The sequence below is a fragment of the Hemiscyllium ocellatum genome, chromosome 30 (assembly GCF_020745735.1).
Source record: "Hemiscyllium ocellatum isolate sHemOce1 chromosome 30, sHemOce1.pat.X.cur, whole genome shotgun sequence".
Taxonomy (NCBI): Eukaryota; Metazoa; Chordata; class Chondrichthyes; order Orectolobiformes; family Hemiscylliidae; genus Hemiscyllium; species Hemiscyllium ocellatum.
Window position 1 is genome coordinate 50,713,898 of NC_083430.1, and position 25,952 is coordinate 50,739,849.

Sequence of the window (25,952 nt, forward strand, 5' to 3'; positions counted from 1 at the left end):
CCGCCCACTACGCAAAGCCCCACCCCCAGCCTAATGCCCCCGCCCATTAACACCGAGCCTCCTAATGTCCCCGCCCACCGATCAGTGTGGACGGGGGCTCCGCCTATAGCCTCCAGTCCCGCCCCTTCACGCCTGAGGGACCGATACTCCGCCCATAGCTCCCAGAGTCCCGCCCCCGCCAATCGCCCCACCATGATGCCCCGCCCCACCATGAATGCCCCGCCCCTGTGCCTAATATAGGCAGAGGCCCGCCCATTGCATTGTGCCCCGCCCCCTCCTTGTATCATTTACTGTGCAGACTGTGTGTGTGAGAAACAGATACCTCCCTTTCAGGTTCATTCCCCTCTCACCGGACATACCCCATGCCATCCCCTCCAGGTTTGGACTCCCCTACCCTGGAGAACAGTACAACATTGTGAAGAATATAGAATTCAATTCCACTTTGCATTTATCCCCCTTTCCCCAAAGCCCTGTGTAGAAATTGTTGCAAAATTAACAAAATGAACCTTAACCTCCGCAAAAAACCCCAGGTTTGCAGAAATCCGGGTCACCTTCAAACCGATAAAAACTCTAGAGATGAAGAGTGTCCCAAATCTTTCAGTTCATCGTTGCTTCCTGAAGGAAACCTTCTTCCCCCCAGCTTCATGGGAAAGTCCCTCAGCTGAAGCCAAGTTTTCGTTTTAAATCCTGTTTTAAATTGTTTATGGACGCAGTTCCCACAGCCCACTTTTTTTTTAAAAACCCCTTTGTGTCAGCTTCAGTCTGCAAACTACCGGCACACCTCCACCGTGCAGCCCCACCAACTTTAAATACAACTCTATTTCAGCCCAGAAATACATGTGAAGTAAAATTGGAAAAGCAAGCTTTTGTTCCAATCCTACTTACACAATATTAGAAACACAATGTGCTTTCATATCAACAATTTGAGGAAGAAGAAGTTTTTAACGTTTGCAAAATGAGGACAAAAGGGGAGGAAAGTGTTAAACTTTCGTCTAAACAACAGCCGAGCTCTTGGAACGAATCGGATCCGAGCATTTCCCGTTGTACCCAATCGGAGTTTACTGCATTGATGTAGCAACAAACTAGAGGTAGATACAAGATATCAGATCAAAGATGCTGTACTTTGTATCCAACCATGACCAATCAAGATGCCCAGGGCCAACCTCAGGCTTTCTATTGGTGGTAAAACAAGCCAATAAAGGTCCTGCTAGCAACAACTAGTTCTTTAAATAATAACGTATTGTGTAAACAGGAAAAGGAACTGCTCTTACTTCCATCGGCTTAAAGCTCTCTTGTTCAACAAGTATAGAAATGAGGAGCAGAAATTGGCCACTCTGCCCCTCAATAAAGGAGAAAGTGAGGACTACAGAACCTGATGAAGGGCTTATGCCTGAAACCTCGATTTTCCTGCTCCTCGGATGCTGCCTGACCTGCTATGCTTTTCCAGCACCACACTATCCACTCTGCCGTTCAAGCCTGTTCCACTTTTCAATATGATCATGGCTGATCATTTCAGTCCCCTGTTTCCCACTTTCTCCCTTTATCCTTTGATCCCTTTAGCTTGAAGGGCTGAATGGCCTAAATCAGATTTTACTCTCTACGCATCTATTGACCAGATTAATTAAAACAAAATCAAATAAATAAGCTTCTTCATTACCTTCCACACACACACTTTAAACATATTCGTTGAGTGATTATCACATTACACTTTGCCAGGGCTTTCTGTGTAAAAATTGGCTGCTGTATTTAGAGTCATAGAGATGTACAGCATGGAAACAGACCCGTCAGTCCAATCCATCCATGCCGACCAGATATCCCAACCCAATCTAGTCCTACCTGCCAGCACCCGGCCCATATCCCTCCAAACCCTTCCTATTCATATACCCATCCAAATGCCTCTTAAATATTGCAATTGTACCAGCCTCCACCACTTCCTCTGGCATCTCATTCCATACACGTACCACCCTCTGTGAAAAAGTTGCCCCTTAGGTCTCTTTTATATCTTTCCCCTCTCACCCTTTAGTTCTGAATTCCCTGACCCCAGGGAAAAGACTTTGCCTATTTATCCTATCCATGCCCCTCATAATTTTGAAAACCCCTATAAGGTCACCCCTCAGCCTCTGACGCTCCAGGAAAAACAGCCCCAGCCTGTTCAGTCTCTCCCTATAGCTCAGATCCCCCAACCCTGGCAACATCCTTATAAATCATTTCTGAACCCTTTCAAGTTTCACCACAACCTTCAGATAGGAAGGAGACCAAAATTGCACGCAATATTCCAACAGTGGCCTCACCAATATCCTGTACAGCCGCAAGATGACCTCCCAACTCCTGTACTCAATACTCTGACCAATAAAGGAAAGCATACCAAATGCCTTCTTCACTATCCTATCTACCTGTGACTCCAGGATTACACTTCAAAAGTGCTTTGGAAAGTTCTAGTTGTGAAAGGGGAAATTAAAATCAAGTTTTCTTTACCATCATTCAGTTATAGAGTCATAAAATTATACAGCATAGAAACAGACCTTTCAGTCCAACTCATTTATACCAACCAGCATGATAAATAAATCTAATCCCATTTGTCAGCACTTGGCCCATATACCTCTCAAGATATACCCATCTAAGTTCTTTTAAATGGTGTAATTGTACCGGTCTCCACTTCTTCCTCTGGTAGCTCATCCACACACACACACCACCCTATGTGTGAAAAAAATTAACCCTCAGGACTTTTTTAAATCTTTCCCTTCTCATCTTAAACCAATGCCCTCTAGTTTTGGACTCCTCTTCAACAGGGAAAAGACCTTGGCTATTCACCCTACCCATGCCCCGAATGATTTTATAAACCTCTAAGTTCACTCCTCAGCCTCTGACACTCCAGGGATAAAATCCCCACTTTAATCCCAGCAACCTCCTTTGTTATTGTGCAATTTTAACCCTGAAAAGTTACATGGCTTCCATGTAAGATGCTGTTAACTCATTTTTTAGATTAGAATCAGTTTGGCACAGACAACAGCACACGGGGTGGGGGGGGAGCTCACACCTTCAACACATTATCTGGGCTGACACCAATTGTTAACCTGAGAATGTAACTTTTAGAAACAGTTTTGTGATTTACATATGAAAGAAGTGAAACTAACATGATTACTCTAATAGATGAGAGACTTAACAAACAATCCAGGTCTTTTTCAATGTATAATTTCAGTTACATCACACTGTAAACCTTTGCTATAAATTCCGTGTCTAACAATTGTGTACACCACAACCACCTGATGAAAGAGCAGCGCTCCGAAAGCTAGTGCTTCCGATTAAACCTGTTGGACTATAACCTGATATTGTGTGATTTTTAACTCCACTTAATTCGTAATTGTCTGAATAGCATTTGAATCCATAAGGCCATAATACGTTGAAGAAATAGACGATTTAGCCCATTGAATCTGCTTCACCATTCAAGAGATCACAGCTAATCTGACAATCCTCAACTCCACGTTCCTGCCTTTTCTCCTTAACCATGGATTCCTTTATGGAATTTTTTTTAAAAAGTCTCTCTTACCCTTGAATACATTTAATGGGCCATCCTCAACAACCAGCTGCGATAAAGAATTCTGCAGATTCAGTCCCCTCTGAAAGAAGAGATTCCTCCTCATCTTGGTCTTAAATGTGTGGCCCCAACTCGGAGATTATGCTCTCTGGTCCAACTTTCCCACAATGGGAAACAACGTGTCTCCAGTTAACCTGTTAAATACCCTCAGAATCTTGTATGTTTCAATAAGGTCACCTCGCATTCCTTTACATTCCAGTGGGTACAGATCTAGCCTCCCTCACAGAATAATCCCTCCGTATCTGCTTGCCAATATTTCTCTATCAAATCCAAAACATTGATTTAGGAGGTGTGATTTTAGTGACCAAGTTAAATTTCATATTTGTCCTTCTTTAGATCTACATTTGAGTTTTTTTTAAAACAAATATTGTCAATAAAAAAAATTGGTGCTGCACAGTGGCTCAGTGGTTAGCACTGCCCCCTCAGCACTGAGGGACTCAAGTTCGAATCCACTCTCAGGTGACTGTGCAGCGTTTGCACATTCTCCCCATGACTGCATGGGTTTCCTCCGGGTGCTCTGGTGTCCTCCTACAGTCCAAAGATATGCAGGTTAGGTGGGTTGGCCATGAGAAATGTGGGGTTATGGGGAAAGGAGAGGGTGCTGTGTCTGGATGGGATGCTCTTTGGAGGGTCAATGCAGACTCAGTAGGCTGAATGGCCTCTATAGAATCATGAAGTCCCTGCAAGGCCTATGAAAATTACTTCCCACCCAGCCCCCAGTGGTATATGGAAGCTTAGCTCAGTCATCAGGCTGCCAGTACCTTTGTTACATTAACACAAGGAGCATAGGGCTCACCCCTGGTTACTGGCTGGATAGGCCTGAAGCCTGCTTCCTTTGCCACTCCGTTGGTAAAAGTTGACAGCACTTGGCCATAAACATTCACTCAGGTCATGCTATCAGACAAATAACTGAAGATAAATTTCTATTCAACAGGCCGTGATGGAAAGGAAGAGAGAACGCAGGAATGGGCCCATGTGGAAAATGTAACTATTACTGACCCTGCTACAATCATCCAGATGATGAGGAGGCCATTCAGCCCGTTGTTTTGTACAGCTTAATTGAAGAAAATATCCAAACAGCCTCTTTTCCCACAGTTCTGGAAGAGGAGAAGATTGGAATCGGTGGTGACTTTTTAGATGGAATTAGACAATGTCAGGATACAGGCCAATTCATAAGTCAGTGTTTAAAAAGAAAATCTCCTAGACTCACTTGTATAAGACTTTGGCTGATATTTTTCCACAGTGGCCAATGACCACAGCACATGGGTGAAAACATGAAGCATTTATTATAGTGGTATCCTTCAAGTATGAAATAATTAAAATATGTTAAAAGTTTTATTTTAAAACTAATATGCTTTAAGACACACATTGTGTGAAAAGAGAGAAAGCTCCATTGTTGAATAGCTGATTAGAGCTGAGCAAGATAATGTAAGTGCACTTAATATTGTGGAAAAGAACAATGTGTACTTTAATATAACGCATCCGGTGAGACAAAGATACGGATGTCTCACATACTGGGCTGGGCAGCTGCCGAATGTTGCAGCAAAAACAAGGGTACGCGGGAAAGTGGGAGTTGTGAATCTGCAGAGACAGAAGGTGATATGCAAGGAAGGAGCAATAGACAGCAGCTGCAAATGTTGCAAGTAGAAAGATAGGCAGCAAAAGCAACCACAATGCCGAATTCCAGAGAAAGAAAAACAGGAATAACAGAGTGGCAGATTCAGTGAAATAAATGGGGAGATTTAAGGAAAGATTCAATTTTGCATCCAGCATTTCTCATCTATATTGTTCACTCTAACTTCTGGCTGATGAAGGAGGACAATGGGACCTTCAGAGAGAGAGGGTTTGGGTACAGAAGCAGCGATGCCTTGCTGCAAGTGCACAGGACATTAATGAGACCATAGATTCAGACAATGCAGAGAAGTCTTTTCAGCCCACTGAGTCTGTACCAATATAACTACCACTAAAAGTGTGGACAAAGTTAAAGATCACATGACACCAGGTTATAATCCAAACAGTTTATTTGGAAGTACCTGACAAAGCAGCAGCGCTCAGAAAGCTTGCACTTCCAAACAAACCTGGTGTTGTGAGATTTTTAACTTTGCCCACCTCAGTCCAACACCAGCACCTCCACATCATGACTAAAAGTGTGGTGCTTCCAATTTCCTGCACTTATCCCATTTCTGTGAGTGTTATTCCACACCTGGAATATTGTGTGCAGTTTTGGAACTCCTCATGTGAGGAAAGATGTTCCAGCTATAAAGGGGGTGCAGCTATAGTTTACCAAACTAAATCCTAGGCTGGCAGGACTGACCCATCAAGTGAGACTGGATGGATTACCTCTATATTCACTGCAATTAAGAAGAATGGGGCAGGGGGAGGAATCTCATAGAGAACAATAAAAGTTTAACTGGACAAGACAGGGTCATTGCAGGGTTAATGTTTCCAATGACCAGGGAGTCGAGAGTTAGGTCTCACAATCAAAGGGGCACAGGTTTAGGGTGAGAGGGGAAAGATATAAAAGCGACCCAAGAGGCAACTTTTTCACGCAGAGGGTGGTAGGTGTATGGAATGAGCTGCCAGAAGTAGTAATGGAGACTGGTACAATTGCAACATTTAAAAAGGCATCTGGATGGGTATATGCATAGAAAGGGTTTGGAGGGATACGGGCCAAGTGCTGGCAAATGGGGCTAGATTAGGTTAGAATATCTGGTTGGCATGGACGAGTTGGACCAAAGTGTCTGTTTCTGAAGGGCTGTACATCTCTGACTCTATGATACTGAGTGGGTGATTTAGGAATGAGATTAGGAGAGATCTCTTCACCCAGAGAGTAGTGAGTCTGTGAAATTCTCTGCCACAGAAACTAGTTGAGGCCAAAACACAATGTTTTTTAAAGAGTTAGATACAGTTCTTAGGGCTAAAGGGATCAAATGGTATGCAGAGAAAATAAGAACTAGGAACGGAGTTAGATGATCAGCCATAATCAGACTTAATGATGGAGTAGGCCCTTCAAGCCAGCTCTTATCTAAGTTTCTGTGTTTCCTCCTCTCCTGGCTTTGTTTATCCTGTCACAATATGGCTGCACTCCAATAACATACCCAAGAAGGGGTTACCTTGTTGTCCCAATCCCAGTACAGGATACATCGGAGGCTCACTTCCTGTCCAGTGGCGAAGCTCAATCCCACAAAGGGACAAAGAGAGGGTCCCCCCAGAGCAGACAGCAGTGTCAAACCGGACTGAATATGAAATTCAATTGTGTGGATTTAACTAGACTGGGTCCTGGGATTGTCTTAAGAAAGAGTAAGCAGACCAGTCCTACGTACCCTGGGCTTTACAAAAACCAAAGAGGATTTCAGTGAAACAAACACACTTCAGGAAGGTTTTGTTTCTATATTCTTCCATGGAATGTGGGTGTCATTGGCACATAGTGCTCCCTCTGAGTGACCATACACGCTGATCGCCTTGCCAATGCTTTCACTTCTGGTTTCTCTAGATGCTGTCAAGCACATACCCCAGAGATCCGCACAGCAGCTGGAGAAATTAGAATGTAGCTGGTGAGGCCAGAATTTGTGTCATTGATTATTCAGTGCATAAGAGGTTGACCAGGCAGAGGAGTGTGTACCCTGGTGCATTGACATTCGAGTCTAACTAAAATTAATGGCTGCAATGTCCAGAATGCAGGGTAGCCCTATGGTGGATCCATCCCCAATGTTGTTGGAGACTTGTGCCCACCTAACTGATGTGGAATTGTAGACGGATATGTTTGAAACCAGCCACGCTGGGTACACTGGACGGAAATGGATGAGAGTGACTTGCTCAGCTATTTCAAAAGAGCAGTCAAAAATCAATGGTGCTGCAGTGGGTGGGCCTGGAGTCACATGTAGGCCAGACTGAGTTATAGTGACAGATTTCCTTCCTTACCGAGCACCCAGGGTGGATGCTGAGAAATGTACTGCTCCAGCTGGGGAATCAGGAGCATGGCTATCACAGTCTTAAAATAAGGGGTCAGCCACTGGGGACTGAAGGGTGAAAGTTCAGCCCATTGTATCTGTGTTGAATCTTTAGAAGAACCATATCCAACTGGGAGACTTAAAAAAAATGCTTTTGTGTGACAGGGGCATTGTTGGCCAGCAACTGTGAACTATCCTTAACTGCCCCTTCAACTGACGGCTTGGCTGGGCCATTTTGTAGAATTATAGAACACCTACAGTTTGGGAAGAGGCCATTCGGCCCATCAAATCTGCGTTGACTCACAAAGAGCTTCCCACCTTTATAACCCCACATTTCCCATAGTCAATCCACCTGACCTGCACATCTCTGGACTGTGAGGTGAAACTGGAGCACCTGGAGGAAACTCACGCAGACCCAGGAAGAATATGTAAACTCCACACAGACAGTCCCCAGAGGGTGGAATCGAACTGGGGTTCCCTGCCACTACGAGGCTAACTACTGATTTATTAACTGCCTTGAAATTCCAACAGCTGTGGTGGATTTTGAAACAAAAGTGCATTAGGCAAGGCGTTTGGATTGCTGGTCTAATGGTATATGCAATACATCACTCCCTCATCCCCTCTTCCCACTCTCAAATAATTAGGAATTTTGGAATTCTCTACATCAGAGAGCTGTGGACATTGAGTGTGTTCAACATTGAAGTTAATAGTTTGTTAGAAACTAAACAAAAAGGAGCAAGTAAGTGGAAGTGGGTGAAGTAACCTGCTCTGATCAATGATGGGCCAAGTGGCCTCCACCTGCTCCTTTTCTTAAATTCTCATTCTCATCCATTTCCATCCAGTGTACCCACCGTGGCTGGTTTCAAACATATCCGTCTACAATTCCACATCAGTTAGGTGGGCACAAGTCTCCAACAACATTGGGGATGGATCCACCATAGGGCTACCCTGCATCCTGGACATTGCAGCTGTTAATTTTAGTTAGACTCGAATGTCAATGCACCAGGGTACACACTCATCTGCCTGGTCAACCTATTATGCACTGAGTAATCAATGACACTATATTTGACCAAACAGCAACCACTGACTTTAGAGACACAGTTGGAGTTTATGCCAAACAATGAAGTACAAAAAAAAACCCTCAGAACAGTCTCCCCAGTTTCATCTCCGGCTAGGCCATTATTGCCCATCCCTAATGGGTGGCACAGTGGCTCAGTGGTTAGCACTGCTGCCTCACAGTGCCAGGAACCCAGGTTCAATTCCAATCTCAGGCAACTGTTGGTGTGTAGTTTGTACATTCTCCCCATTTCCTCATCAGCCATGCTAAATTGTTAGGTACATTAGTCAGAGGGAAATGGGTCTGGGTGGGTTACTCTTCGGAGGGTCGACGTGGACTTGTCATGGTGCATGTGACAATAAATTCACCTCAATGCAGTAGGATCCGACACAGCATGAACTGGTACCAACTTGTTAGGAGAAATCACCAACTGGTCAACAGACACTGAAGCGACTTGAGAACGTTGGTCATGGAGAGCAGAGAGTGCTTTGTCTGTCTCGTGTACCTCTAGATGTGGGAGTTACTGAGTCTCAGTCACCTACTGTGTTTTTAAAGTACATTACATGGAAATTTCTTTAAATGTTTGCAGTACAGTAAGACAAGTTATTCATACAGGTCCTTCTGCTATAATGCCTGATTCATCCACGCAAATTGACAAATTGTGGATGCGGTTTGGATAACGCAAACTTTCTACTGAATAGGCAAAGCGATTTTCTATTAGCGATCTTCGACAGCGCAATTTTCTATAGCACAGGGTTGCAGAGGAACACAACCGTCACGTTAAAGCAGGATGACCTTAATCCAAACTATCACTTGCTCTTCAGATTGTGAAATCATCCCATGGTGGCTCAGTGGTTAGCACTGCAGCTTCTCAGCACCAGGGACCTGGGTTCAATTCCAACACTGGGCGACTGTCTGGGTAAAGTTTCCACATTCGCCTGGTGTCTGGTGTGGGTTTCTTCGGGTGCTCTGGTTTCCACAGGATGCCCTACATCCTAATTTAAATGACATCACCAACCCAAAGAAACCCAAACATATAAACAGAAAGCAGGACTTATCAGCAGTGCTTCAACTGAGACCCACTGAAGATGTTACCTAGTTGGATGACAAAACATTTGGAAATGAACCTTCCAGCTCAGTGAGCAAACCTACATCCATGGGATTAAAGGGATTTGGGGAGGGAACTGAGTTGGATGATCAGCCATGACCATATTGAAGGGCCGAATGGCCTATTCCTGCCCCTATTTTCTGTGCCTCAGTTGTACCATACATGTGTTGATCTAAATATTCAGTGGATCTAACGAAAGAAATGAAGCATTTCTCTTGACAGAGTAGAGAGAACAAGTTGCAGATGAAATACTGGATTAATTTTGTCCTGATGTACATGGAAGAGGCAGCTGGGGATCAGATTGTTTGAAACTAACGCATGCACACAGGCTTCGCAGGAGCCTGATCGACCAATTTCAGTTTATCCGACCCCCTGAGAGTTGCTGTTCTTGGCTACAAGTGGTCTGCAGGGCTTGGGAAAAGAAACTGCTGGGGTTTGCTAATCTCACTGAGAAGAAAATTACAATTCTTCAAAAGATTATAACATTTAGAAACAAACATTTTATCAGCATTGAAACCAAAGCACACAGAATTAATGCTGATTCATCATGCTGTGGGTGATGTAACGTTTCTGTGATGGGGTTATTGTAAATGAGGTGTGTGTGTCAGTCCTGGTCAATAACTGTGAGCCAGCTGCTCAGAACACAATCACAGGGAACCACTTCTTATTACTCAGCCTGATCCTCTGATACATTTCAGTTTGGAGTTAGAGGTCAGCTTATTATACCGAGCTCAGAACTGGTTCTGTGCGAAAGACCAGCAATTGCAGTCTTGAAGATTGGCTGTTTCACAGCTCAGTTATAGATTCGGTATTTAAACATCAAGCTGAGATTAGTCTCAGAGGAATTACTGCATCATCTTCATGTGCCCTGGTCTAGTCAATCAAACATCATAAAATTTACAGATGGGAGGGACATCACAGTTGCCCTATTACCCTCACCCCTCTGACAACAAAGCCTTGCAGGGAGTTCAGAAGATAACGGACGTACGGAGACAGCTGTACTGTCACCTGAAGTATCTCAGTATTTATTCATATTGTGTGGCACCCAATTCTGAACCTCAGGCACGTGGAAATTGGACTAGAGTTACTGCTCCTGATAATAACCTCATATCTGGCTTCCCCAAAGCAGGCGCACAGACCCCGGGTGGGGTTGCTTGATAGAATTTTGGGGTGGACAGCTCTGAAGCAGCAAAGGCCACTGTAGAACTTCTGCCAAAGTACTGAGAGATACCTGCTCCAGCCCCAACCCTCTCAGCCCTACTTGCACTTCCAGTTCTCACTGAGGGCTCGCAACAATTTTCAAATCTCAATTGGTGTTTATAGCGGGAACATCAGTGTCTCGTGACAGAATCTCATCTGGATTAACACTGCAATAGTGAGTATTCAACAGTTGGATCAACACTGTTACACACAGAAAGAATAGGACTGAATAAAAACTGAAGGAACATTGGATGCTGTAAATCAGAAATAAAAATAATCCAGCTTACAGATTTCTCCCTCAGCGTACTGCGCAAGTCCTATTCTTTCACAAAATAAAACAGAAATTGCTGGAAAAGCTCAGCAGGTCTGGTAGCACCTGTGCTAAGAAGCTAGAGTTAACATTTCAGGTTGGGTTCAGTGACCCTTTCTCAGAACATTCTGAGGAAGAGTCACTCAACCCAAAATGTTAACTCTAACTTCTCTGGAAGCTGCCAGACCTGCTGTGCTTTTCCACCACCACACTCTTGGTCTGGAACAAACTGTGTTATTCCAGTGGTACATCCTAGTGTGTGTGTGTGTGTGTGTGTGTGTGTGTGTGTGTGTGTGTGTGTGTGTGTGTGTGTGTGTGTGTGTGTAGGTTCATGTTAGGTCTTTCAGAATAGTCCTTGTGCAATGTCACTTTTCTGGTTCAGGTGTATGTAAAAGCTCTATGGAAGAGGAATTGACTACATGGTTTATTAGTCCGTGTATCCCCAGTGTATCTTGAGGTACTTTGAGAGGTGGTAATCGGACGGTAGCCAAAACACAATACCCTCACAGCTGTATGCACTAACTTCACAAATAGAAACTCCTGTTTGTTGGTACCTAACATTTTGTGATACAAGAAGGTTTATTGAAAGGCTGAACACTGGCACACTGCCCTCTGCTCAGCTCAAACACAAAGGACCAACACTTGGAATACGCCTTATGCAAGTTGAAATCTGTTCACTCAGCACAGATCAAAGACCAAGGATGTAATCTGGCTCCAATGGTGCACGGAGTGTTGTAATTGATGCTGGTTCTCTGCAGTCCTTGCTTATCTATTCACTTTAACTTGTGTTTTTTTAAAAAAAACATAAATCAGAGTCTGGAATGAATGCAATACAATGATGAAAGTGAATAGAAAACAGGGTCTTTCCTGATATAATTTTGAAGTCTGCAGCACTCTCAGATTTCCACTGGACCAAGCCGTCCAGAATTACATCAGCTAAAGATTCTAAAGCTAAACACAGATTTGGCAGTCAAACAAAAACAAGTGATATCAATTTTTGCCTTAGCAAATATTAATCTTTACATTGTGAACTTAGTCCTGAACAAAATTTATAAAGATACAAAGAAAAACTCCAGAAATATGCAATACAATTTAAAAGAGAAGATAATAGTTGGCTTGTCAGCAATCCTGAATATATCACATTGTAAATGTTACCGTCCTTGACTCACTAAGTAGCTTCTCATTGAAGTTACTCAACAAATCCATTTAAAAGGAACAGGATTAAACTCTCAACATTTTTTCTAGTTCATTAGGGAAAAATACTCACATTTTACAACGTCAAACAGATTAGTTAAAAGCCACTGCTTATTCCTTGGCTGAAATTATACACAGAAGTCACTAAGTTACTACATATGGAGGCTGTTTTTGTTTGTTAAATTCACTCATGGGACATGGGGGTCACTGGCTGGCCCAAGGTTTATTGCCCGTCCCCAGTTGCCCTTGACAAGGTGGTGGTGAGCTGCTTTCTTGAACCACTGCAGCCCATGTTGTGTAAACATAGCCACAATGCTGTAAGGGAATGAGATCCAGGATCTTGATCCAGTGATACTGAAGGAATGGCGATACATTTCCAAGTCAGGATGGTGGCGTCCCTGTGTAAGCGCTGCCCTGGAATTTCGAGATGGAAGTGATCAAGTGTTCGGAAGGTGCGGTCTATGCAGCACTGGCGAAGGATAGGTGCATGGGATGGGGGGGGGGGGTCATGTTAGCCCCTCTGTCAACCAGAGCTAGCTCAAGAGAAGCTGTACACATTTGTAAAGGAATGAGAATGAGAGGGCATAGATTTAAACTGATGTGCAGAAGAAGCAACTGTGATACAGGGAGTTTGGTGGAAGCAGCTTCAACTGAGGCACTCAAAAGGACATGGGATGTGTATTTGGGTAGAAATGGTGTGCAGGAAAATGGGGAAAAGGCAGGAGACTGACACTGGTGACATAGCCAGGCTAGGTAACAGGAGCTGGGAGAAAGTGAGGACTGCAAATGCTGGAGACCAGAGTTGAAAAATGTGGTGCTGGAAAAGCACAGCAGGTCAGGCAGTATCCAAGGAGCAGGAGAATCGACATTTCGGGCATAAGTCCTTCTTCAGGAATAGGTAACAGGAGCTGGTTCAGGCAAGATGAGCCAAATGGCCTCCTACATCATGGTAATAATTCTGTGATTCTTTTGCCTGTCAACAGTGATTGCTTTTTCCATCTGCTATCTAATAAATTTTCAAAATTGCTTCTCATCTTTGAAATAATTGGTGGAATAAAGTAAGAATCATATATTCTTCAGCAACTTTTCTAGTTTCGTGGCTATCTTCCTCTGGTTTCTATTCTTGGGAAACATTAAACTCACGTGACTGTAATCATGTCTTCCCAGCAAACGCCTTGCAAACTCATTATTCTTTCTCGAAGGCCTCTTGATGGTACACTAAAATTTGGGGGGTATTTATACAGATAGTTGAATACATCTGGTCGTAACGAGTAATTAAATCTGTGATTTTAATGTTGCTAACTATTCCGGTCATTTTCAGGATTGTACTTTGGTTCTCAAATTTTAGCGCATTGGATCCTGAGAGAATACGGTCACTTTTTAATGAGTTATATGAAAAATTAACCCATCGAGATGCCTTTTAAATGTTGTAATTGTACCAGCCTCCACCACTTCCTCCAGCAGCTCATTTCATACATGCACCAACCTCTGCATGAAAAAGTTGCCCCTTAGGTCCCTTTTATATCTTTCCCCTCTCACCCTAAATCTATGGCCTCTAGTTCTGGAATTCCCCACCCCAAGGAAAAGACCTTGTCTATTCATTCTATCCATGCCCCTCATGATTTATAAACTTCTACAAGGTCAACCTCAGGGTAATCTTCTAAGGAAATTCTACCAGCAAACGTCCTCTGAATCAAAGATGGGCTTACGGAGACCAGAATGGTTTTTGCCAAACAGGTACAGGGCAGGATAAGGCCTCTGACCTCAGTACAAACTCTTTACAAAAAAATGCACATGACAGGGAAGTCTTGGTATGGAGATAAAACAGGAATATGGCATTGAGATAGAGAATCAGCCATCATCATATTGAATGGTGGAGCAGACTGGAGTAGGCCACTTAGCCCTTTCACCTCAGTTTCTATGATTCACTTGCTGAGTGGTGGACTGATCACCTAAAATGAAGAGGCTATCACTTGATTCTAGGAATTTGTATTTGATAAACAAACAAATAAAAAAGTGATTCTGAAGTTCAACCAAGACAGCTGGAAAGTTTGGATCAAACACAGAAATTGCTGGAAAAGTTCAACAGGTCTGGCAGCATCTGTGAAGGGAAATCAGAGTTAACATTTTGGATGTGGTGACCCTTCCAGTTCTGAGAAAGGGTCACCAGACCCAAAACATTAACTTTGATTTCTCTTCACAGATGTGCCAGACCAGCTGAGCTTTTCCAACAACTTCTGTTTTTGTTTCTGATTTACAGTATTTTTTTTAGAAAGTATGGATACCATTTTGTCTACTGTTCCTTGAAAGTGGAGTCGCAGATAGACAGGGCAATGAAGAAGGCATTTGGTATACTTTCATTTATTGGTCAGAGTACTGAGTACAGGAGTTGGGAGGTCATGTTGCAGGTGTACAGGCCACTGTTTAGGCCACTTTTGGAATACTGTGTTCTATTCTGGTCTCCCTGCTGTAGGAAAGATGTTGTGAAACTTGAAAGGGTTCAGAAAAGATTTACAAGGATGAATGTAGATTTGCTTGCTGAGTTGGAAGGTTCATTTCCAGATATTTTGTCACCTCTTTTTCTCAGGGGGTGGTAGATAGGATCCAAGTCAATGTGTTTGTTGATAGAGTTCCAGTTGGAATGCCATGCTTCTAGGAATTCTCATGCGTGTCTCTGTTTGGCTTGTCCTAGGATGGATATGTTGTCTCAGTCGAAGTGATGTCTTTCCTTATTTGTATGCAAGGATACTAGTGAGAAAGTAGTAATTGGGTACCCATTCTTTTTGAATACACAGTATATGTGATTTTCCTCTGCTCCGCATAGTTCCTCTGTGCTGCAGTGGTACAATTACAACATTTAAAAAGGCATTTGGATGGAGACATGATTAGAAAAGGTTTACAGGGATATGGGCAAAATGCTGGCAAATGGAACTAGGTTAGTTTAGAAAATCTGATCGGCATAGAGGAGTTGGACTGAAGATTTCCAAACATTACATGTCTATGACTCCCTGAATCTGTCCCGCAATCACAATGAAACAAATGATGGTTAATTAATGTTTCAAGTTAACCTGGGAAAAATACTGTTGACACCAAGAGAATGAGGGAAGGTTCAGTAATTAGATCGAAATTCGTGGCAGAGATTGATTAAAATACATCTTCAGTCTTTAAATACAAGATTTCCAGCATTGTTCACCAACAATAATGAGAAAAATCAACATTGACCAAAACAAATCAAACCAAAAGATTCTTATTTATGAACCACTTCTTCAGAGAGCATGGTGGGAGTTTGGAAGCACTACCACACATGATTGGTCAACTGTCAATCTTTTTTTGTGTTAACCAAATTTAGCAAGGGAAATGCAGCAAAAGTCCTGACTCAGGCGACTGACTGTGTGGAGTTTGCACATTCTCCCAGTGTCTGCGTGGGTTTCCTCCAGGTGCTCCGGTTTCCTCCCACAGTCCAAAGATGTGCAGGTCAGGTGAATTGGCCATGCTAAATTGCCCGTAGTGTTAGGTAAAGGGGTAAATGTAGGGAAATGGGTGGGTTGCGCTACGTCGGGTCGGTGTGGACTTGTTGGGCCGAAGGGCGTGTTTTCACACTAAGTAATCTAATCTAATCTAATTTAATCTAAATATGTGGAATTAGATCACAGGTCAACCATGACCTCACTGAAATGGGGAATAGGCTCAATGACCTCTTGTTGTTCTTGCACTCAATTCCCCCAGGGTGTTATTGCTAGAGGAGCCACCAGTTATTACACACTTCGGGAGCAGCTGGGCCTTGAACCCAGGACCTCTGGCCTACTGCAGGGACACTGCTATTGTGCTACAAGAGCTTTCCAGGTTGGTATTAATCAGTTTCAATTGGGGCAATAATCAGTCTCCCAAATGATCTCGGAAGCAAGGATAATGGGTAACCATTCTCTATTCATCCCAATAGTATAGAATTGCCAATACCTTCAGTCCTGTCAATGGAGAGTTGGGAATAAACAATGTTATTGTAACCAAATATCCATTCCAATTTGGGTCATAAATTTGACTTGAAAGTAAATCTTGAAGCTAACAAAAATCAACCAGAATAAACAGTTCCCCTTGATGGAGAGATCAACGAACAAGAGGCATCGATTTAAAGTCAAGGGCAGGACATTTTGTGGAGATGTGAAGCGAAGATTGTTCCAGCTGGAGGTTGCTGTGAATCTGGAACTCACTGCCTGCGAGGGTGGGAGAGGCAGAAACTCTCATCACATTGAAGTAGTGTTGAGATGTGCATTTACATTGCCAAAAGGTATAAAGCTACATGCTGGGAAATAGGATTAGGATAGTCAAGTGTTTTGGTTTTCACCAGTAGAGCCTCGATGACTGAAAGGCCTTTTTCTGTGCTGCAGATCTCTCGTACTATTCAACTCACAAACTAAGAAATGGAGTATAATATTTCACATTCTCTGGTTATCCCAGTGAGTGTTACAGCATGTATAGTTACTATTATTTAAACAATTGAATAGTGTGCACACAATAAGATCCTGCAAACAGTCATGACATCAGTGACCAATTAAATCTATTTCAGTATTTGCTGATGGATAAACATTGGCCAGGGCACACAGAGTTCCCCAAGACGTAATCAACTGGGGTCATTGGATTGTTTACAGGCACCTGAGCGTGCACATGGGAGTCTTTACTTAACACCTCATCTAAAATCTGAAAGCTCGAACAATGCAATGTTCACTTTGTACCTGTACTGGACTGAAAACATCAGCTTCGATTACATGCTCAGGTGCCTGTAGTAGGATATGAACATGATCTTCTGACTAGAGGGGTTTGGACTCACATAAACCGTGTTAGAACTTCAGTAAAACATAGACACACCCAAATGTAAACAGCCAACAGAAATTTCAAAGCAATGCATAGGTCCTGCTCATGTGTGTCGTAATAGCTGAGAACAGCATCAGTCACTCACTAATATCCTCACTGGGATTCATGGCTTTCAACTAAAGAGCTTTATAGAAGGACAGTATAACATCAAGATTCACCCATCTCCCAGTGAATCCACCTCACATTACGGAGGTAATTGTTTTGAATACTAAACTTATCATCAATGTGGTAAGTGATATCCTGAAAGTTTTTCAGGTTGTATTTTTATATCCTAAAAAAAGTGTTCTTACATACAACTGAGCCTTCCTCTCCTCCACCCACCATCACCAAATCACCCATGGTATGTATTTTTTCCATCCATTAACCACCACCTGTAAGTCAGTGTTTCCAGTTTGTATCAAAGGTGAGGCAGGGGGGTGGAGGAGATAAGGAAAGGGAATGGGGAAGGGAGTTTGATCAAATTGGAGTTGGAAGGGATCTGCAAGGTTTAAATACAGATATTTTTTATATCTGGAAATGCTCTTCTTAGACATATCTGAACATTTGCTTTTCCCCAACACCTATGGTCTTTTTTTTCCATCGATGTCCAGTAAACCATCTGTGTTTCCAACTGAATAATTCACGTACAAAGTCTGTCAAGGTCAAAGCAAACTATCAAAGTTGGGGGAGAGGTGGGGAGATGGGGAAGGGGACTAAATCAGATTGGAGTTGGAAGGGGCCTGCAAATGTTACAAACTGTTTGAAGCAACCCATTCAGATATGCAATGGTGTCCCTCTGAGCTAAGTGGGAATTGAACCCTGACCTCTGGCCTAGAGAGAAGCATACTACCAGTGCACCACAAAAGATCTTTCCTGAAAAGTTTTAATTTTTTTAAAACCTGTTTTTGTAATCAACCTGTTCACAGATGTTATTATACATCTCTGGAGCAGGTAGGACTTGAAATTGGTCCTCGCAGCCCAGAGTAGGGACACTACCTCTACATCACGAGGAGGCCCAAGTTTAGTTTCACTTTACTTTCCTTTTTTTTTTAATATCGTCAACCTGTTCAAAACAGACACTATTACCGCACCACAAGAGATGTTTCCGGTAAAGTTTTAAATTTGTTTTTAAACCAGTTTTTCTAACCAACTTGTTCAGAGGTGTCAAAACACCTCGAAAGCAGGTGGGACTTGAACATGGATCTCTTGGGCCAGAGATGGGGACACTATCACGTTAGCGCAAGGACACTTTTTTTCTCCTTTTATAAGGACAATTTTCCCCAATCATCCCGTGGTTTAGAGTCATAGAGATGTACAGCATGGAAACAGACCCTTCGATCCAACCTGTCCATGCCGACCAGATGTCCCAACCTAATCTAGTCCCACCTGCCAGCATCCGGCCCATATCCCTCCAAACCCTTCCTATTCATATATCCATCCAAATGCCTCTTAAATGTTGCAATTGTACCAGCCTCTACCACTTTCTCTAGCAGCTCATTCTATACATGTACCACCCTCTGCGTGAAACAGTTGCCCCTTAGGTCTCTTTTATATCTTTCCCCTCTCACCCTAAACCTATGCCCTCTAGCTCTGGACTCTCCAACCCCAGGGAAAAGACTTTGCCTATTTATCCTGTCCATGCCCCTCATAATTTTGTAAACCTCTATAAGGTCACCCCTCAGCCTCCAACACTCCCGGAAAACAGCCCCAGCCTGTTCAGCCTCTCCCTGTAGCTCAGATCCTCCAACCCTGGCAACATCCTTGTAAATCTTTTCTGAACCCCTTCAAGTTTCACATCTTTCCGATAGGAAGGAGACGAGAATTGCATGCAATATTCCAACAGTGGCCTAACTAATGTCCTGTACAGCCGCAACATGACCTCCCAACTTCTTTACTCAACCCTCTGACCAATCAAGGAAAAGCATACCAAACATCTTCTTCACTATCTTATCTACCTGCGACTTCACTTTCAAGGAGCTATGAGCCTGCATTCCAAAGTCCCTTTGTTCAGCAACACCCCCTAGGACCTTACTATTAAGTGTATAAGTCCTGCTCAGATTTGCTTTCCCAAAATGCAGCACCTCGCATTTATCTGAATTAAACTCCATCTGCCACTTCTCAGCCCATTGGCCCATCTGGTCAAGATCCTGTTGTAATCTGAGGTAACCCTCTTCGCTGTCCACTACACCTCCAATTATGGTGTCATCTGCAAACTTACTAACTGTACCTCTTATGCTCGCATCCAAATCATTTATGTAAATGACAAAAAGTAGAGGGCCCAGCACTGATCCTTGTGGCACTCCACTGGTCACAGGCCTCCAGTCTGAAAAGCAACCCTCCACCACCACCCTCTGTCTTCTACCTTTGAGCCAGTTCTGTATCCAAATGGCTAGTTCTCCCTGTATTCCATGAGATCTAACCTTGCTAATCAGTCACCTATGGGGAACCTTGTCGAACACCTTACTGAAGTCCATATAGATCCATATATTTGATTTTTTTTATTATATAGAGTGAGACAGGAAGAAAAGACACTATGGTGAATATCCTTTATTAAATTTTCCCACCACCAGCAAAAATGAGAACCCTCTTTGGACTCTTATTGATCAATTTGTACTGGACCAATTAATAGTTTAATACATGCTCAATTCAGCATCTGCTGGACCACTGCAGTCTCTGGTTTTATTGTGGTTTGCCAAGTAAATATTGTACAAGCATACGTGAGAGATAATGAGTGTAATTTTAACCCATGTTAACTGATTGGGGTAGAAATGCAGTGTTGCAAGTCTTGAAGTATTCTCTAAGTATTTCACCGTCTGGCCATTTGACATGTATTGTGTCTACATACGCACAAGCTGGGTATGTGAATTCAACATCATGTGAGCTACCAAATTAGCAAAGGCGAGAAATTTTAAGGTTTAATTCATACTCTGCTAAATTAACGGATTCCAGTGGTCAAAGGAGGAAGTGCTGACATGTCACTGGCATTTTTGTTTTTGTTTCCCAAAATATTTAGCTTTGGGACATACTGGAAACTACATTGGCTAAGGATGGATCAAAGATGTGTTCACGTGGACCCTGAAGAAACAAGGAAGGGATATTGGATTGCCCCGTAAATACACCTTCACATTACAACAATCAAAAACAGATTCAGGAAAGAGTACGATCTGGGTCCCATATCTAAGGAATGGTGCGCTGTTGTTGGAGGGGGGTCAAAGGAGGTTTATAAGAACAATCCTGGGAATGAAGGGCTTGTCATATGAGGAGCTGTTGAGGACTCTGGGTCTGTACTTGATGGAGTTCAGAAGGATGGGGTGGTGGTGGTGGGGGAAGAGGGGTTCTTACTGAATCTTGCAGAGGGGCCTGGATAGAGTGTATCACAAAGTACCACCAGTAGGAGAGACTAAGACCTGAGGAGGCATTTCTTCAGCCAGAGGGTGGTTAAATCGGTGGAACTAACAGTTGGAAAAGGCTATGGAGGTCAACTCACTGAGTGTGTGAGATAGATAGTTTCTTCATTAGTAAAAAAAAAAGGATCATGCGTTACTGGGAGAAGGCAGAGAATGGGATTGAGAAACTTAGCAGCCAAGATCAAATAGCAGAGAAGACTCAATGGCCAAATGGTTCTACATCTCATGGGATTATGAATAGGATACACACCAGAAATTCAAATTTTGAACATTTCCTGAAAACAGCCTCGGTATATTTTTTCATAGAATTTTCATAGAATCCATACATCATGGAAGCAGGCCACTTAGCCCATCAAGTCCTCACTGTCCCTCCAAATCCACTCCCTTAACCTTTCCTTGTATTCCTGCATTTCTCATGGCTAATATATTTAACCTGGACATCCCTGAACACTAAGAGCAATTTAACATCTAACCTGCACATCATCTTTGGACTGTTGGAGGAACCTGGAGCATTGGAAGAAACCCAAGCAAACATGGGGAGAATGTGCAAACTCTACACAGACAGTTGCCCGAGGCTAGAATCGAACCTGAGTCCCTGGCACTGTGAGGCAGCAGTGCTAACCACCAAGCCACCGTGCTGTCCCTAGTTTAGTCATACACACTCATTCTATAAGCAAACGGCAGATTAGAATGGCTCAGAAGTAGATTAAAAATGATCCTGAAAAACAAGGAGGATTGAATAATTGTCTCCCCAGCTGGAAATCTATGCACTCGTTGCCCTTGTTCACTCGGTGAGAATGCCCAGCTACTTCACTCCTTGGAAGTGGATAAGCTGCCTGCAAGAATAAACAAGTTCACCAACTTATCTAATGATTAACTTAAAAAAAACAAACATTTTTTAAACATGGCCAATTTGTTTGTCATAAGTATTTATGATTTAATCTGCTAGATCAGTCCAGGCATTAGGTAATAGCTGGCTTATGTTGTGGTTAATGAAGCAACTCCAGTATTTTGAAGTGAGAAGGCACAGTAAATGTTCAGCTCTTATACTTTTATGTCCCCTGACCTTTCCCTCCCCAGAAGGTACATGGAGGGTAATGGGTGGCAGGAGTTTACTTTGGGAGTTAAAGGGGGCAGAAATGCAAGACTCTACATATAAAAGTGATTCAGCCAAATGGGCCCTGCTTCCAAGATGTAGGGATTCTTTGAAAATATACCAAGGTGAGACTGGCTGTTTTCAGGAAATGTTCAAAATTTGAATTTCTGGTGCATATCCCATAAGATGTGGGACTAGAATCTTGTAGCAAAACACAAAGATAGAAAGGAGGATAGAAACAAGTTTGAATTTAGATGGCATCTTTCACAACCTCTGGCCATCATTAAACCAAATTAGAATTTGGCTTGTTTAAAGTCAGAGCAATATCGTAAGGTATTTACATGATTAATTTACATGGATTAAATTCCTGTGAACAGCAAAGTCAGTCAAATTGGCAGCTCGTGTGGATTTTGCAGGATTGCTTAAGCCAAGACAGCACACAACACTCCATTTATATGGAATATTTTCATCCCAAACAGAGAAATTAAATCCATCCAAACAACTACACTTCCCACTGCTGAAATGGCAGTTGAGATTATGTCCTTCACATTCCAGATTGAGGCCTGAATTCCAGAGTTTACTGCTTTACTGAGTTTTAGAATTTGTTCTTGGAATTTGGGTGCCACTGACAAGATTACCATCCTATCCCATCCCAAACTGCGCTGGTGCTCAGTCACCTTCTGGAATTGCTGCCCTCCATGAGTTGTAGGTACATTGCAATCTAGGCCACACCAACAGCTAAACAGCAACATCAGGATTGGACTTTATAAAAATAAAATTAAACCCGAGTGGATTTTGCAAATGAAGTACAATCTCTTCACTTCTTCTTGCTTTCTATTTTCCTTTGTTGACCTAATCCTAATTCTACACTTAAAAATACACAATATTTCTATCAAACCCAACCTCCTGTAAACATCAACATATCGTGTCTCAGTGGTTAGCACTGCTGCCTCACAGTGCCAGAGACCCAGGTTCGATTCCACCCTTGGGTGACTGTGTGCATACTCCACACATTCTCTGTGTGGATTTCCTCCAGGTGCTCTAGTTTTCTCCCATAGTCCAAAGATGTGCATTTTAGGCGGATACTAACACCATGCTAAATTGCCTATTGTGCCCAGGGATGTGTAGGTTTGGTGGGTTAAATATGAGAAATGCAGGGTTACGGGAATTGGTGGTTGGGAGCAGTGGGGGGGCTCGGTTTGGGTGAATGTTCTTTGGAGTGTCGATGTGGACTCAATGGGCTGAATGGCCTGCCTTTCAACAAGCTTGGCAATTAAGTATCAGTCATCATGAGCCTGGTGCATTCTCCATGGCGATGCCAGTTCGAGTCTGATAAAGACAACCAATCAGCACTTTTTTTTTTGCAGACAATATAAAATGTTGTTTTCCCTTACATTGGTTGTCTTGTGAATGCCTTGATGTCTATACGATACAATTTTTTTGAGAAAATGGATCTTTGTCCAGCAGCACAAGTTCAGTAAAACCAAAAACTATTCATATGGAACCTCTCTGACTGATTATGATTTTCTAACTGGGTTGTGGACCTTTCAACCAATACCTGCTTCTTAGCACAATGTGGCTGTTTGAAAACAGTAAATTGATGCCCAATACCTTAGTGGTTCACAACAAATGGCCTAAAGTTTCCAGAAAAAGGAATGACTGGTGATGTTTCCTAAGTTTAATTCGTACACAGATTTAATCATCCATAACCTTCTCCAATATTTCCTACAGCAGGTTCACTGGTGAGACAGCAGCACCACAACCTATCACAATATTATTAACTCTTAAGCCTGAAAGGGCCCAGTACACAAGCAGACTTCTCACCTCCATCTTCCTAATAAACTATCAGCAAATGGCAATAAATGCTGGCCTTACCAGAGATGCCTGTATCCTGTAGATGGATTGAGGGAAAAAAAATTGTCACATCCTCTGACAACATACCTTCCTGGTTAAGGTGTTAGAAGCTTCACTTTTGGAGCTTTCCCCAACACAGTGTCAAAAATTCTCATCACAGAATCCCTAGAAAGTGTGGAAGCAGGCCTCTTGGTCCATCAAATCCACATCAACCCTCTGAACAGCTTCTCACCCAGACCCACCACCCTACCCTATCCCTGTAACCTGGCCAATTCACCGTGACCTGCACATCTTTGGACTGTGGGAGGAAACCAGAGCACCCGAAGGAAACCCACGCAGACGCGGGGAGAATGTGCAAACTCCAAACAGACAGACAGTCCCCCAAGGCTGGAATCAAACCGAAGTCCCTATCGCTGAGGAAGCAGTGCTAACCACTGAGCTACCATACCATTCCGTAAAGGCAAATTACGGATGAAATATGAACTGCTCCAAAAACGACTCAAACTGGCCTTGAAACATTAACTCTGATTTCTCTCTCCACAGATGCTGCCAGACCTGTTGAGTTTCTGACGCATTTCCTGGTTTGTACCATCTCAAACATGCATCGCATGTCACTCAAGCTCTGCAGGAGCAGCAAGATGTCAGAAATTTGTGGAGACCATTGAGCGAGAAAGCCTTGGCCTATGTCAGCAAGTGTGTTGTCAGGAAGTGGTCAGGCAGAGTGTCTGTAGACGCAAACCCGCTAAACAATCCATCTTGGTCTATAGTGCATGTTCAAGCTCATCAAGAAGGGTGAATGCAGTTTTAAAAAAAATACAAAGCAAGCTTTGTAATTGTTTTAGTTACTAACATCTTACAAAATTCTGCAACATCATGTCCAGCTTCAAAAGCAAGATTATTAACACAGAAGCAAACAGGGAAGAAATTCAGGCAACAGTAAATCATATTATATTATACAGTTAAAGAGGACCTTCAGCCCATCAAGTGTAAACCACCAAAACTAGCCCTACTTTCTTGCACTAAGCCCACAGCCTTGAAGGTTATGATATTTCAAGTTTTCATCCACGTACTTTCTAAAGTTTGTGAGGTTTCCCACCTCATCTCCTCTCCCAGGCAGTGCATTCCAGACCCCTACCAGCCCCTGGGTGAACAATATTTTTCTCAAATTCCCTCTAACCCTTCTACCTTTCACTTTAAAACAATGCCTCCTTATTACTGACCTTTCAGCTCAGGGGAACAGCTATTTTCGATCCACCCTGTCCAGCCCCACAATCTTTCATTTCTTGCATTTTGAGATGTATAAGTCAAAAGTGACATCATTTTACACAGCAGGAGGAAGGAGTGCCAATTGCTTGGACCATGGTTGACAAGGCGATCTAGAAGGAACTGTTAAAGTCTCAGTCTTAGCTGATTAACCTCAAGCCAGGCAGGTAGACAGTCGCTGCCTACACTGTCAATCACTGCTGCATTCCTAAAGGCAATCTCCCTAACTCTAATGGGAAAGATGCAACACATGGACACATTTCTTGTGCCTGCAGAGGACACGATCCTGTGTGACAATACCTTGAAAGCAATCTAGAATCCCATTGCAAACCCAAATAATGACCTTAGCAGAATCTTGGCTATTCAGTGAAAGTTGTGCAATTGCAGAACATCAAAATGTTGCATGGTGTTCCAAAGTTGGCAATTGCAGGATGTAACCACAAATGGCATGCTGCCAACAGTCAAAAGGAGTCATGTTGTTTGATGACCCCTCTGTTGATAGGAGATTGCCAGGTTTATATATAGGTCCTATCACTTTTCCAAACCAAATGCTCCCTCTCTCTTTCACAGCTATAATGTATTGCTGAAATAGTTCCTGTTGGCAGTCAAAATACAGATTCCTTCACAGAAAGATGGGGAAAAAAGAGTGCCACAACAGCACAGCTTGTTAATTCAACATAAAAGCATCGTTCTGAGAATCATTCATGGCTAATGCTTCAAAGTACAACTGTTTTGTCGGTGAGGGCAGCAAGTCTTTTTACTTCCTGTTCTTTCTTCCCAGCAAAATGACCTGGAGTCAAAGGGATTAGTCTTTAGGTTTGACTGTACTCATTAAGAAAACAACCAGGCCAAAGTTACAGAACAGAAAAGATTTTAGTCAACTCAGCATGACCTGCCAATAGGATAATAACAGCTCACTGGAAATTTTAGGAACTGCATCAAATGCTTTTCTCCCCCGCTCCCCCCAACATTTTAATACATTTCTCTACAATATCCTGGTAACCATCTGTTACCCACAACATGAACAACAGCATTTCATGAAATACTGTTGCATCTCTTGAGTTATACTA

At 42.8% G+C, this 25,952-nt stretch overlaps 1 protein-coding gene across 2 annotated transcripts in view; it reads right to left on the reverse strand.

Annotated features, from left to right (window-relative positions):
• Positions 1-25,952, reverse strand: part of LOC132829876 (sestrin-1-like) — a 74,692-nt gene that overhangs the window by 25,934 nt on the left and 22,806 nt on the right. The gene's annotated exons all lie outside the window — the stretch shown is intronic.